We start from the raw sequence: 15,364 nt of genomic DNA, 5'->3' as shown, positions 1-15,364 counted from the left end.
TATATCTCAATAAAGCTGTTAAAAAGAGCAATAACAAAAGAGAAAGAGGAACAGAGTCCAGACTGGGGCTTTTGGATTGCCAGCGATAGACAGACGTAACTGGCTATTAAGATACATGTCAGTGCCAAGGAATGTGTAATCTCACTGCCTGATGTTTGAGAGCTTCTGTGCATGGACATGTTTACTTCCTGTAAAGGGTGATCATAGACTTTCCCCCATCATCAGCATGGTGACTCACTCTTACACTACCTTCCAGCTCCCTCATCCCAGGCAGCACCTTGGAGCAACTATTTGCCTAGACCCCCGGGAGTGCCAAAATATCTTTGCTTACCCACACAATTTCCTCCTCTACTCTTCTTTCAGTTTAACCTTTCCATCCTAGTGAGAAGGATGGAGGTAAGGCGGGAACTATATGAGTGACTGGCTTGAATGTGCTACTTACTGCCTCTAGTGATCTTTCATCTTTGAAGTTCTCATTTGGTCTTGTAAATGAAAAGGTACTTGAAAAAAAATTACTGAATTCATTGGCTAATTTAATTGGAATTGAAACCCCTTTGCACTTCATTTACAATTCTTTGTGCTTAAAATAAGTGGAAATGGGTGTAGCAAGGAATTAAAGGCTGTGTGAGCAAATCACTCATTGTGTTCATTGTAGTAACAGTGCAAACTTGTGGAGCACTAAATGCCATGACTTGTTCTAATTGCTTTATGCATAACCCAACTAATCCACATCGCATCCTAATGGAATAGGTAGGATTACTATTTCTGTTTTATAGATGAAGATGATTGACACTAGAAGAGATTTGGTGAATTATCTCACCATAACTTGGTTAACTACTTTAACCAAGTACAATTCCTAACCATTGTACATACTTTCCTGTCTGCTACACAGACTGTCAAACATTTAGTGCCTGTGCGTGTATGTTTGTCAGTCATAGTAATAATAATAATTAGTACTATGCAAAAAATACTTATTTTCTTCTTACTACAGTGTGATGGAAAATTTAGAATTTTAATTCAAAAGAAACTTACAGTTTTTTTTTTCTTTCTAAACTTGATAAGCCAGAGATCCAAATCTGATGTCTGTTTCTTTGAACATAAAGTTGAGTGTACTCCCCAGTCTCTTTTACATTGGTTGTGAACTGAATTATATTGAATAGAATCTGGGTTCCACAGTTGATCTATAAAAACCTCTCATGGGCTTCTCTATTCTCTCTTCTCTTCCCATCAATTGGGATAGCAACTGTTAGGATGATCTTAACAGTCATGTGTGAAGATGGTATAGCTGCTGACAACCTGGATTTCGAAAGACTGTAGACAAATTGCTTCACTTTTCTGAACGAACAGGTCTATAACAAGCAAGAAATAAAAGTCTATTGTTTTAAGCTGCTGAAATGTTGGGGTCTATTTTTTTTTTTATTACAGCATCACATCCTAACTTGTATAACAAATTATATTAATTATAATTAGAAAAACTAGTTATTCTTCTGATTTGCATATTATCTAATTATTAAGAATTAAGTGAATGGATGAATAAATAAATAAATGTAGGATTTTGGAGGAATTTAGGTATTTGTTGAGTTCTTAGTATTTGCTAGAATCTTACATGCTGTTGCAAATCCTCACAATCCCTGAAGTAAATTATTGATACAAAGTCTCATAAAAACCTACACTTTCCACTACTTCAGGTATCTCAAGTGATGACAACTTATTTTGTTGCCATTTGAGATACCCTGGAATAGTGGAAAATGTGAGTATGTGTGAGTAAGTAGAGGAGGAAACACACTGAAGTGTACTTGCCTTTGTTAAAGGATAGGTGGGTTGGTGAATTCCTTCTGGTTCTCATATTCCTGAGCAAAGATTGCAAAGACCTTTGGGCCATTTCAGGTTATTGCCTCAGGGTTCATATATTTTATTTCTTTCTCTGTTGATAAAAAGAACGTCACTTTGCCTTCAGATTTGGCCATGTTTTTAAGAATGTGTTAACTCTAGACTTTTATCCCTGGACAATTATCAAATATACTTTTCTGGCTTTGTTTTTGTTTTTGTTTCGGTGTGAGTGTGGCATGTTTGTATGTATAAGAAAATAGTTTTATAAATGAAAGTTTTCCCGAGTATCTAAGTCCTATTGGGTATTACATAAACAATTTATTGATGTGAAAAGTGGAATATATTATGTGCAGCATACATATTAACATAGATTTTTAAAATAAAATATATTATCTTTTTAAGAATTGAGGAAATTCATTTCTGTGCTTAGAATAGCTCTATGTCTTGGAATTGTATGACAGTAATTAATATTAGTCATGATTGCTTTTTTTAAATTAATTTTATTTTTGCCATGGAGTCTTGTTCTGTCACCCAAACTAAAGTGGAATGGCACGACTGAAGCTCATTTCAGCCTCCAACTCCTGAGCTCAATTGATCCTCCCACCTCACCCTCCCCAATAGCTGGGGCTGTGTGACCGTGTACAGCTATTTTTCAAAAAAATTAAGTGTAAAGACAGGGTCTTGCTATGTTTCTCAGGCTGGTCTCAAGCCTTGGGATTACAAATGTGAGCTGCCATGCCCAGCCAATAATTTCCTTCTTAGCAGATGAAAAAAAGAGAAGTGGCTCCTTGAAGACACAGGGTAGAACACGAGTCTGCTCTTAATCAAAACTGAAATAAACGTTGGGATGACGGTGACAAAATCTGGGCTCTCTCCAATTTGGACATAATTTGGAGTTGATTTAAACTTGTCATATGCAAACAGATTTCTTGTTTTAATTTCAAGTTGACAGCTACAGATGCTTTAAACACTGTGCCATAAAAAGAAGAATCTCATTTTTTTCTTTGTTACCCCAAATAAACATAGATATTTATTGGAAATTTGGAACTGAGAAACAGTATTCTTCAAGGCATAATCTAAATCCATTTAGCAAAACATGTGAAATCTCTTACAGCATGTAAAAGTTTTCTTTATGTACAAAGCAATGGAGAGTTTTAAACAACACCTGCATTCATGGCCTGGACTGCTATTCTCTTATTTTTGCCTTGCTGTGGACTTAAAGTTCTCATCCATAAATCATTTTTATGAAATGAATAAACGACTTCTTTCATTGATGCACTACAAACTGACTGCACTGGTTATATTATAGCTAAGAGTAACATATTGATAGAGTTCTGCAAAAAGGAAATGAATGCGGCTTTTTGCCTGAGAGGAAGGGAACTTATTAAAGTGAAAGTCAAATTAGATTTGGTATGATGGCAAAGAGCAAAACTCAGGTTCAGTAAAGTTTAAACCTATTTACATTTTATGAATAGTTATTTTTAAAGGCTCTTAATTAATTTTTGTAGGGAATTTTAACAGTGACTGTTTATTAGTGAATTTGAAGCACATGGCTTAAATATTTACTAGTGGTCATCAAATCTAGAGAAAATGACCTGATGAAAATAGAATTAGAGGTGCTAATTTCTGCCTGATGTTTAATGTGAAAATAATTTTATGTTATAGTAATTAGCACACCATGTTTTTAATGCTTAATAAACACCACTATATCCATTGTATATAGTAAAATAGTGATTGAATCTACAGATAAAGTAAAATGTAGAGTTCATGTAAGCATTAAAAGCCAAGTAATTTAAAGTTCCCTAATACATTTCTGTGCAAAAAAATATGGTTAAGACATTTTTACCATGTAGATACAATGACACCAAAATTAAATAAATAATCAGAATTCATCTGTCTTAAGAACCTAATCATTTTCATAAGGGATCAATTATTTGGTCAAATTGTATGTTTGATGCCATGCCAAACATCTGGATTAATGGTTGAAAATTTAACTGAGGTACTTATACTGAACCGTTTTTCTGGCACATCTGCCTGAACGTGTGTCGATGCTAATGTCTTGTATAATTTTTAAATTTTAAATTATATCATGCCTTCAATGTGAACTAGATTCAATGTAATTCTCAAACCTAAATTATACTGCATTGCCTACTATCCAATAATTTAATATAGAATCTCTGAAATGATGAAGTGATTCCAGAAATTTCAGAAGATCATGCAATCTCTTTTAGTGCACAATTAAAACATTATACACTGCTCATGAGTTCTATATTGTTGAAAACAATACATAACAAAAAAAACAAACTTCTAAAATTGAAGACTTTACCTACATAATACTGTTTGTAAGTTTAACGTTTAAGATAGTATGGTCCTGACTGCAGAGCCACGGAGCATTTATTAATTTTTTTCACTTATGCACAATTTATTTTCTAATAAATATAAAATTATTGAGATCCCATGATCAATGTCAAAATCATTTACAAAACTTCCTTGTACATAAACACTTCTTATTGTACCTCCTAATTCCATCCTGGAGATCCCTAACATTCTCTGATTGTTGACTTTCCACTGTTTGCATATCTTTCTGCTTTCCAAGCCACTCCAGCTGCAGTGAGCAGGCTTCGCTCATAAAGCCTTTTCCTCAGAGATAAGGCCTGCCTTCACGTAATCCTAGCACATCCCTTCATTTCCTCTTGTGCCTGAGTCCTTTTACATGTAGTCTTTCCAGTTTTAAAAGTGCCATAAACATCTTCCCAGCTCATTATAGACCACTATCATACTTTTCTTTTTGCTTATATGCTAGATAGAGAAATCCATTGCTGTGCCACAATGGAATCAAATCATTTTGGAGCATCAGGAAGCGTAGATGCCTTGAAATATCAAACTGGATACCTTCCAAAAACAAATCATAGTTTGATATTATGGTGATCAAACCTCAGAGTGGTATCTGTCAACTATCTCACTATTAACTGAATTTCTAATTAGGAAAATATTGGAAATAGAATAAGAAGTTGGGTATATTCTCAAAGAGCAGAGAAGTTTAGTGAAGAAGGCATAAAGCTGAAGTCTGATCTTGAGAAAGGATTTGGTTGTTTTTTTGAGAAGGTGGTGGGGCAAGTGGCAGTAACCTGTGAAGTTCTCATGCTCTAATCCTAGCCTTCTTTTTAACCCTTTCTCATCTACATTACCTGAATGCACAGTTTTCCCAAGACTTTATGCTTTCATTGACTCCTTCTCTTTCTGCTTTCCTTCTTCCCTGTTCCAGGAAGAGTTGGGTATTTCTTGTTTGTTTGTTTGTTTTTCCCTCAGGGAAACTTTTACATAACTGTGGTTAACAATGTCAGCTTCTGAGGAAACAGTCACTTCCTGAGTAGACTACTTCCTGTTGGATGATTCTGATAAACAGACTTTCAGAAGCAACTCAGAACCCATTCAGTAACTTTTCAGCAGGAAAGCCCTTCATATATTTGAAACTCATTTACGTTTTCTTCTTCCTGTTCACCTATACCAGAAACAAACGCTCTAGTCCTATAATGCAATCCTTACCTAGTCAGCGTCCCCAGGGGATCCTTTTTAGCTAAGACTCTTGTGAATGAATTACTTTTCCAATATACCTTTGAAATGATGGTGCCCAGAACTAGACTCAAAATTTCAAATATAATCCAAATATTATCTATCCACATGTTACTACTAATGCAAAGGTAGGGAAGCATTAGCTTTTCAAGCAGATGCTATAATTTTCTCGAACACTTTAAATCTGGAATTAACTAAAATGTTTAGACCTTTTTTATATGAAAATGCTTTCATGTCAAGTTTTTACTATCAATACACTGCACTTCACATAGTTACTCAAATTGTGTTTTATCAATATTCACAAGGAAAATGTACTTAAAGCTTTGGGTTTTCTTCACGTTTCACCTTTGGGATCTTTAAGGTGAAGAAACAAGGTACAAACAACTAAAATTTTGGCCCGAGCAGCTGAAGAGTTAAAGAAACCTTGCTTGTTAAATTTGGGTGGGGTATTATTTTCACCACCGCCTCCACCACAGGGTGGGGGTATTTTGAATTACTTGTTAACTCTATTGTTTGAATCATCTAACAATAAGTATACATTTAAATGCTGGGTGGAATTTTTTGCCACAGGTGTTTTCTTCACTAAGATTTTCCCTTTAAAAATATTTTTCAAGATAGTTGTTATAAGAACAGAAAGATAGCTTAAAAATCAAAACTCAAGGTGACAATAAAGTGTTTTAGAAGTAGCAGTCACTTTAGATTCTTCATAAACACACTGTTTTAAGAATCGATCAGCTATTCCTATACATAATACTTTTTTACCCTGAATTCCTTTCTTTGCAGAGCTTGGTAAACACATGTCTGTTTAATGATGATTTAACTTGGTATGTTTCCGGTGATCTTTTTTAATATTATTACTGTTTACCTGTGTTCCATCTTGCTCTGTTTAGATTATTTTAAACCAAAGTTAAGGCCCAGGAGATAGCCAGAGAATAGCCCAAAAGGCAGTGACCACATCATTTGAGTCTGCCAAATCTCCTAATAGTACTATCTCATAGGAGATGGTTAATAAATACTCGGGGATTTGAAAACTTTAAAGACCAAGTGGCCTGTTGAATGATTTAAAAGGTATTCTCAAATAAATCACAGTGTTGATCTCTAGAAGCCTTCTCCAAATTCAGGGTTAATTTAGAGATTCAGTAAGGATTTCAATTCTGAGGACTGTTTTTGTCCATTGGGAAAACAAAATTCTCAATAAAGTCTTTCTTCTGTCTATTTGTTTTGAAGAAAAGTCCATTGCACAGGTGGCATAAGCTTCCTGGAAATGAACATGAGGAAAGAGGCAAAGACATGCATAGTGCTCAGCCAGCAGATGCTACTTACTAAAAAATAATACTAAACCAGTCATCAGAAGACATGCAATGCCCCATTTATTATAGTTGGGGACATTTAGGTTCTTACGAGGCAAGTGAACTACCCTTCTTAAGACTTGTTATTTTTTTCTGTAAGCAACAGTCCATTGTGAAAATAAAATAATATTTATGTTGTCTAAAAAGATGCTAGAAGGATTTATGTAGCCATGTAATTTTATAACGTATTTGTACTCTTATTTATTTATTTATTTTTGTTGTTGTTGTTACCATTTTTCTTTATTTTTAGGAAATAACATTTTGTGGAATCTTGGTTAGAATGTCATTTTGATTTTGCCCTAATTTTCTCACTCCACATTGCTTTGCTAAGCCGTGTGCATTTATTCATTCGTTATTTTATTCACTTACTCGTTTGTTCATCTTAAAAAATTTATTGAATACACATTATGTCCTAGACACAAGGCTACCATTAGTGCTGCAATGTAAATTCATTATAACTGCTTGGGCCTCTTTGTTCTATTCATTCTCAATTTCTACAGCAAACTTAAACCCATATCCACAGCTCCTAGCCTCATCATTCATTCCACTCCACAGCCATTTTTCGTAGTTGCTGCTGATGACACCTCCACCTTCCCAACACTCTTTTCTCTAAATCCCACTCCATCAGGTTCTTGATCTTATTCCTTCCTCTACATTTCCACAACCACAGCCTTGGTACATGCACTAGACACTTCCTTCTATGGGTTATCTAATCCAGCAATCTCCAGGCTTTTCTTCATCATGCATCCCTTCTTATAACATTTTCGAACATCCCAGCCAAATATATATATATATTTATAAATCATATTAATATGTAACTTTTAATCCATGTAATCCTCGTACATATTAGAATATTAATTTATGATTTTTGAAACAATGTATATATAAATAGACATCATAGTATTTTTTTATATATATTTAATTGCGTTTTAGATTTTGGGGTATATGTGCAGAACATGCAGGATTCCTACATAGGTACATACATGGCAATGTGGTTTGTTGTCTTCCTCCTCGTACTTTTAAATGATTTGTTATACTTCATACGTAAAAACAATAAATGCATTTTTAAAATTTTTAAGTATAAAATAGATATTCAAATGTATTGTGCACAGTACATGAAACTTACATATCTCTAACCAAGCTTCCTTATTGAAAGAGCCATGTAAACCAGACTCCAGATTTCCAATTTGTTCTTTCTCCTCTGAGACACTGAGAAAGGAAGACTCTGTAGAGGTTGCATTCTTCTTTGCTGCAGTAAGCAATAAACTAAGCTTTGTGTTATGCAGAGATGTGTGTGTATCTATGCATACATATGTAGCATAAAATCTATATAAAGTATATGTAAAATGTCTACCACTGTATATATTACTAGTATATACACTATATATAATAAAACTAAATATAAAGAAACTGCTTTAAATAATGATGGTAGCTAATATTTTGAATTTGTCTTCAAATTTTACTTGAGAGGGAAATCATAAGTTATAGAGTCTTTTAAACTTCATCTTTTTCAGTATGATGGGAAATAAATTGCTCAATGAATTTTTATTTAAATTCAGTGTGATCCTAACTAGTAGTAAATATGATCCATGATATCTTCTTTTAACTTGACAAATGCAATGTTTTTACTTTTTAAAAAACTGTCCAACAATTTGGATCCTTATATTCTGGCCCATAGTTTTTTGTGATTCCAGAGTTATACTCATCATCACCTCTCTGGGTTTACTTTTCCAGGAGTCTGGTAAGACTTATCATTAGGCTCAGATGTAAAGTTTCCCTAAATATAGTAGATAATGCAGATAGCCCTGCAGCAATGAATTTCATGTTGTGTTCTGGGGTGTTTTAGAAATTTTTGAAAATTTAGAAAACAGAAAGTAACCTGATTTTCATATGTTATCTATACTCTGTGGTTATTCACAAAGAAAATTACCCAATATTTTAAAAGAGAGTTTATTTCCTTTGCATTTTTCTCACTTACCTTCACAATCTTTTAAAAATTTAATTAAATTAATTAATTTATTTTTTGAGACAGGGTCTTATTCTCTTGCTCAGGCTGGAGTGCAGTGGTGCAATCACAGTTTACTGCATCCTCAACCTCCCAGGCTTGGGTGATCTCACACCTCAGCCTCCTGAGTATCTGGGACTGCAGGTATGCACCACCATGCCTGGCTAATTTTGTATTTTTTCAGAAATGGAGTTTTGTCATGTTGCCGAGGCTCAAGCTGGTCTCGAACTCCTGGGCTAAACTAATCTGCCCACCTCAGCCTCCCAAAATGTTGGGATTACAGGCATGAATCACCATGCTTGACCAAATATTACTTTTTTAACTGACAAATAATAATTGTATATATTCATGCAGTACATAATGGCATTTGGATATACATATAATGTGTAGTGATAAGATTAGAGTAATTAGCATAAGCATTGTCTCAAACATTTATCATTTGTGTTGGGAACATTCAGTGTCCTCCTTCTAGGTATTTTAAACTACATTTTATTATTAACTATAGTCATCCTACAGTGGCATAGAACGCGAGAACTTTTTTCTGCTATCTAGCTATAATTTTTTATTTTTTGGGGATTCTATCAGTGCAGAATACTGAGTTAGGGGTGTTTATTTCACAAAATTTTCATTGCAGAGAGAGCAAGTAAGGTCTAGAAGAGATATGCTTTTATTTTCTGCTAAATAACAAGCAGTTTTCACTCATTTGAATTTATGACATTGGAACAGCATTGGCAGATCACAAGTTCTTCGGTGATGTCAGTGGAAACAGATTTACATGGTTTTGGTTTGTGCCCCAAAGCTTATGAATACATTCTTTGCCAGTGAGATAACACATGTGAAGCACATGAGCAGGTGAAAGTGTGAGTGCATGGTTGTCTCTTCCTTTGCAACCATGATTTATTCCTTCCTTGATGCAGTTGAACATCTGTTTTATGTTTGAAGATTTTTCAAAATGAATTTATTAATTTTACATGTTACTAAGTAGAACTAATCATCTAAATTTTATAAAATCATTATAAAATGTAGCTCACTGCGAATGTGTCCCCCTTAGGCTATGTCCACCAAAAGTAGTGACAGACCTTTCATTTTCTTCAAAACTCCCAGGAACACTCAGAAAACAAAAGAAGGTTAATAAATATTTGTTGATCTGAAAATTTTGAAAGGTAAGTGGCCATTTTAATGGTTCCAGTGACATTCTCAGAACGGTGTTGGTCTTGAAGAGATATGGACTGGACATGTCCAAATTTGAGAATAATTTAAAGATTATTCTTATCATTATTATATAATCATAATGTTATATATTTTATATAATTATAATTTTATATATTATATAATATATAAATTATATATATATCTCTCATTTGTAAGAGAAAAATGTGCCTTAAGAGAGTACTTCACTTGCATAAGTAATAACCTAAATGTTTATCCATAATAAATGGGGCATTTTATGTCTTCTGATTCTGGCTTAGATTTAGTAAGTACTGCTCTGCTAGATGGTCACTGTGAATATCTATGCTACATTATCTCTTCCTCTGCCATTCCTAGAAAGCTTGTGCCATCTGCAGTGTATTTTTCTTCAAAACAGATAGGCAGGCAGCAGGGAAGATTTTACATTTTACATGGAAGATTTTTTATTCTGATGACAAAACTGAGGGTGTTGTTGAATCTTTACATTATTCTCAAATTTGGACAACATGTCCAGTCCATATCTCTTCAAGACCAACGCCGTTCTGAGAATGTCATTGGAACCATTAAAATGGCCACTTACCTTTCAAAATTTTCAGATCAACAAGTATTTATTAACCTTCTTTTGTTTTCTGAGTGTTCCTGGGAGTTCTGAAGAAAATGAAAGGTCTGTCACTACTTTTGGTGGACATAGCCTAAGGGGGACACATTCTCAATGAGCTACATTTTTGAATAAACACCTCCTATTCAGTACAGGTAGAATTGCCAGCTTACTTGCTTCTGAACAATAGAATCTGTCTAGGAGATGGCACATCACTCCCTTGACTAGATTACACACATGGCAAATGTGAAGGGGTTTTGCATGTGTTTAGTACAATTGATATTGTATGAATCATAAGGTAGATTAACCTTGGTGGATCTGATACAGTCATATGAAAGCCCTTAAAAGATAAACTCAGTCCTTTTGTGAGACTCTCTTTCAATGGTTTTAAAGAAGTAAGTTGTTAACATTATGAGAGAGCCTTTGAGAGGTCATCAATTATCAATGAGAAAAAACCTGAAAAATAAAAATTGCCTGTGGTAGCATGTATTTTATCCTTTTTGGAGGAATTAAGAGTATGGGCATAGCTAGAGGATCATAAAATTTATTATTCAACAAGGACACATTGAAATGAAAGAAGGAAAGGTGAAAAATTAAGTTGGAACAACAGGAGGTTATCAGGACTATTCTTGGCAAACCAGACTTAGTATCAGTATCTCGGTCACTCCTGTTAAAAAGCACCTCCCAGATAATAGGTACAATGCTTTCCTATGTTCATTCGCCGTCTCTAAAGATTGGTTATTTAAAATTAGACTGCTCTACCTTCATTGAAAAGTTTTAACCTATAAAAATGTCATTGGTCATTCTAAATCTATTTAAATTTCAACTGAGAAGACCAGTGTTTCATGCTCTAATTTTAGATGTCTTATAGCTGTGTAGTGTTTCATCTTTTACACACACAGTCTGACTTTATTTCCCTTGCTCCTTTACCAGTTGCTTTAAACAAGTTCTTCTTAGCTCATTGTAACCTCTCTTCTGTTTTCCTTTTTGTTTCTTTCTATTTTAGAGACAGTGTGGTATAGGAATTAAAAGCACAGTGCTGGATTCTGACTGCCTTGGATCAAATCTTGGCTCTACTATTTATGATCATTGACAACTTAATTCATCTTGCTGTGCCTCATGTTTTCACTTGTAGTTATGAATAAAAAGGGAGATTTAAGAAGTATTGGCTTCATGGCTTGTAGAAAGATAGTGTTGGGCACATAGTTAAGCAGTCAACAAATACTAATTCTCATTATTAGTTCCCTTTTAATGAAGGTTCCAAGCAGGCCAATTCACTTATGTTTTGTAGTGTAACATAACTTTTTTTATACCTAAGAAAATAAAATTAATGCTTTCTAAAAATTAACTCGCTGGCTTAAAAAGAAACCTGCTTGGTATCTTCTGACAAATGTTTCTCTTTAGGCTTTGTTTGGCTCAAAGAATAATGTGGTAATATGCTATTAATAATGATATCACTAAAGAAACATTGGTCATCATTCAGAATAAGTTTGATAAAATAATTTAAATGTGAGAATATCATGCATTGAATAACTTCAGCTATAAACTGATATTCTGTTTTCTTTACATAAGGTAACTATCTGCTGATTTTATCAGTCATTGAATAGAAGCATTAGTTAAGTAGATACAGATTAAAAAGTCCCCAAGTCCTTAACCAGTTCTCAAGGACATGATTTTAAAACAAAAAACTATGGCAATGGAAAAATGTCTGCAAATTAAAGCCAAAACATACTTCCGTGACTTTGGTCTTTAGAGACTAAGATTCCAGCAGGATTAACTGAGTGAAGTTCTAAGCATATCTGATAGTTCTGAATCAAGTTCAAGTATTCACATTTACAATCAGTGCCCTAGAATTAGATATGGTTAATCTGACAATCATGTTCAATGGTAAAATCATTTCCATGAGAACCACAGCACTGCTGAGTATGGCAGATCGCCTTTGGAAGGTGGATACATTTCCCATGAAATACACTTTAGATGACTCTATAGTAAAAATTTAATAAGCCTGGCTAGAGAATGTTCACTATGATTCATTTTGCTAATTTGGTACATTTGCTCAAATTTCCATTAAACTAAACAAAGATCCAGTTACTCAGTTACCAAAATATTCAGTTTTATGTTTCCAGAAAAAAAAATGCAAGGGAAAAATGAAGGTGATTCTTGAGATGTGAGTCAAACATCTCTCAATATTTTGGAAAGGTGAGTCATCTCTTGGATATATTGTTTTTGGTTACATCATTTAATATAGAAAAAAACCAATGATGACATAAAACAGAAGCAAAGTAATCTTCAAAGGAGAACGTTAAGTAATTTTTTCTTTCTTTCTTGCATTTGTTGGTGAACTTGGATAAGCCCAAATATGAAGATATTACATATCAAAATAAGTTGAGAAATGACTCTTGGATTCAAGCTTCGTATCTACAGAACAAAGTGAGCTAAAGAACCGAATAATTTTCCAAAGAATCTACAAAATGTGAATAAATAGAAAATTCAGATCCTAGCCCTCCTTCTGAGATGGGCAAATGATTCTTCTCTTCTTTATTTATTTGAATAGCATAGACATAAATTTCATAGATATTATTTATAATTAATTCTCAAATTAAATATTATTTAATTTTAATTTTCAATATTTTTCTCAGTTGCTTTGTATAAGATTTAAAGGTTTTTTCAAGTTTCTTTTGGGTAGCTCTACACAGTATTCTCCACAGGCACTTCAAATTTTACATGTCAATTTAATTTGTTATTTCCTGTCTGGTCAAACTTAATTTGCCTTCTAGGTTCTAAACTATAGTCAACAATATCATCATTCACTCAGTAGATAAAGACTATTAAAAATTCTAGAGGGAAGAAACCTATTTAGCTTCAATTAAACCATTGTTTTCCAATCACAGGTTTTTTTCCTTTTTCAGAAAATACTTATTAAGACTTTACCAGTATAAAAATTAAAACTGTTACAAATAACTGTAAGATTCTCCACAGTCTGACTTCTGTTATTTCACTAATTCATTTCCTACATCTCTCTGTCCTCACTCGCACCTCTCCAGTCCCACTGGACTCTGCCAGGGACTGCTTTGAATTTATTCTAAGACTGCATTTTTAACCTGTTGATAGATGACCCTCAGACAATAATTTGAAGGGAAGGCAGCTTCATGTTTACTTTAAAAATGTGAGGCAAGCAAAACTTCCAGAGGAATAGGTAGCCTTAGTAAAACAGTTATAATCCCTTTCAAATTTTTTTCCCTATAACCCGCAACTCACTGATTCTACAAATGATGATTATTTCTTAAAGTGGTCTCAAAGAGTTTCTCTTTGTTATTTTGCAGATGCCATTAGTGTGTACATTTCATTATTTTTTAGCTAAAGTGAATGTAAATATTTGAAAAGAATAATGAATGGAAGAGTTATCAAACTTTTCTAACTGAAATCTAAGCATTTCAATTTAGATTTTCTAATGAAGTCAATTTACTACAGCATATGCAGCAGTGATAGCAAAATGACATCTGCATCCAGATTGCTACACCCAAATTTTTGTTCTGTTGCTTTACTCATTTTATGATTTTGGTCAAGTTATATTTGAGGTACAGTGTCCTTATAATATAAACTGTGATTAATAATTGACCTTTTCTGCTAGGAACATCGGATTAATGAAGGTAGACCAGGTCAATATTCTAAAACTTTAGTGCATGTGAGAAGAACCTGAAGGTGTTAAAACAGGTGTCTGACATTTTACTTCCCACCAACAGTGTAAAAGCGTTCCTATTTTTATACAGCCTTGTCAGTATCTATTGTTTCTTGATTTTTTAATAATCAGCATTCTAACTGGCCTGAGATGGGATTTCATTGTGTATTTCTCTAATGACCAGTGATGCTGAGCTTTTGTCATGTTTCTTGGCCACCTAAATGTCTTCTTTTGAGAAGTGTCTGTTCATATTTTTGATAGGGCCATTTGTTTCTTGTAAATTTGTTAAAGTTCCTTGAAGATTCTGGATATTAGACCTTTGTCAGATGGATAGATTGCAGATATTTTCTCCCATTCTGTAGGTTGTCTGTTCACTCTGACAATAGTTTCATTTGCTGTGCAGAAGCTCTTTAGTTTAATTAAATCCCATTTGTCAATTTTGCCTTTTGTTGCATTTGCTTTTGGCATTTTTGTCATGAAGCCTTTTCCCATGCCTACATCCTGAATGGTATTGCTTAGGTTTTCTTCTAGGGTTTTCATGGTTTGGGTTTTACATTTATGTATTTTAATTGATCTTGAGTTAATTTTTGTATAAGGTGTAAGGCAGGGGTCCAGTTTCAGTTTTCTGCATATGGCTAGCCAGTTTCTCCAGAACCACGTATTCAATAGGAAATGTTTTTCCCATTGCTTGTTTTTTTCAGGTTTGTCCAAGATCAGATGGTTGTAGATGTGTGGTGTTATTTCTGAGATCTCTGTTCTGTACCATTGGTCTTTCTGTCTGTTTTGGTATCAGTACCATGCTGTTTTGGTTACTGTAGTCTTGTAGTATAGTTTAAAGTCATGTAGTGTGATGCCTCCAGCTTTGTTATTTTTGCTTAAGACTGTTTTGGCTATATGAGCTCTTCTTTGGTTCCATATGAAATTTAAAGTAGTTTTTTTTCTAATTATGTGAAGAATGTCAACAGTAGTTTGATGAGAATAACATTGAATGTATAAATTACTTGGGCAGTATTGCCATTTTCATGATATTGATTTTTCCTATCTTTGGGGAGGGAAGGTTTTTCCATGTTTGTATCTTCTGTTATTTACTTGAGCAGTGGTTCTCCTTGAAGAGGTCCTTCACTTCCCTTGTTAGCTATATT

General features: G+C 33.8%; 1 long non-coding RNA gene across 5 annotated transcripts in view; it reads left to right on the top strand.

The window, feature by feature from the left end:
• LOC103792522 (uncharacterized) overlaps nt 1-15,364 on the top strand; it is a 75,811-nt gene that overhangs the window by 39,070 nt on the left and 21,377 nt on the right. For all 5 annotated transcript variants that reach the window (XR_013534853.1, XR_013534851.1, XR_013534852.1 and 2 more), the window contains 2 exons: nt 12,670-12,742; nt 12,896-12,973. This is a non-coding gene — a long non-coding RNA (uncharacterized LOC103792522). The remainder of the gene's footprint in view (nt 1-12,669; nt 12,743-12,895; nt 12,974-15,364) is intronic.

Source organism: Callithrix jacchus, chromosome 4 (genome assembly GCF_049354715.1).
Source record: "Callithrix jacchus isolate 240 chromosome 4, calJac240_pri, whole genome shotgun sequence".
In the NCBI taxonomy this organism is placed as follows: Eukaryota; Metazoa; Chordata; class Mammalia; order Primates; family Cebidae; genus Callithrix; species Callithrix jacchus.
This window is presented reverse-complemented; position numbering and strand designations above follow the sequence as displayed.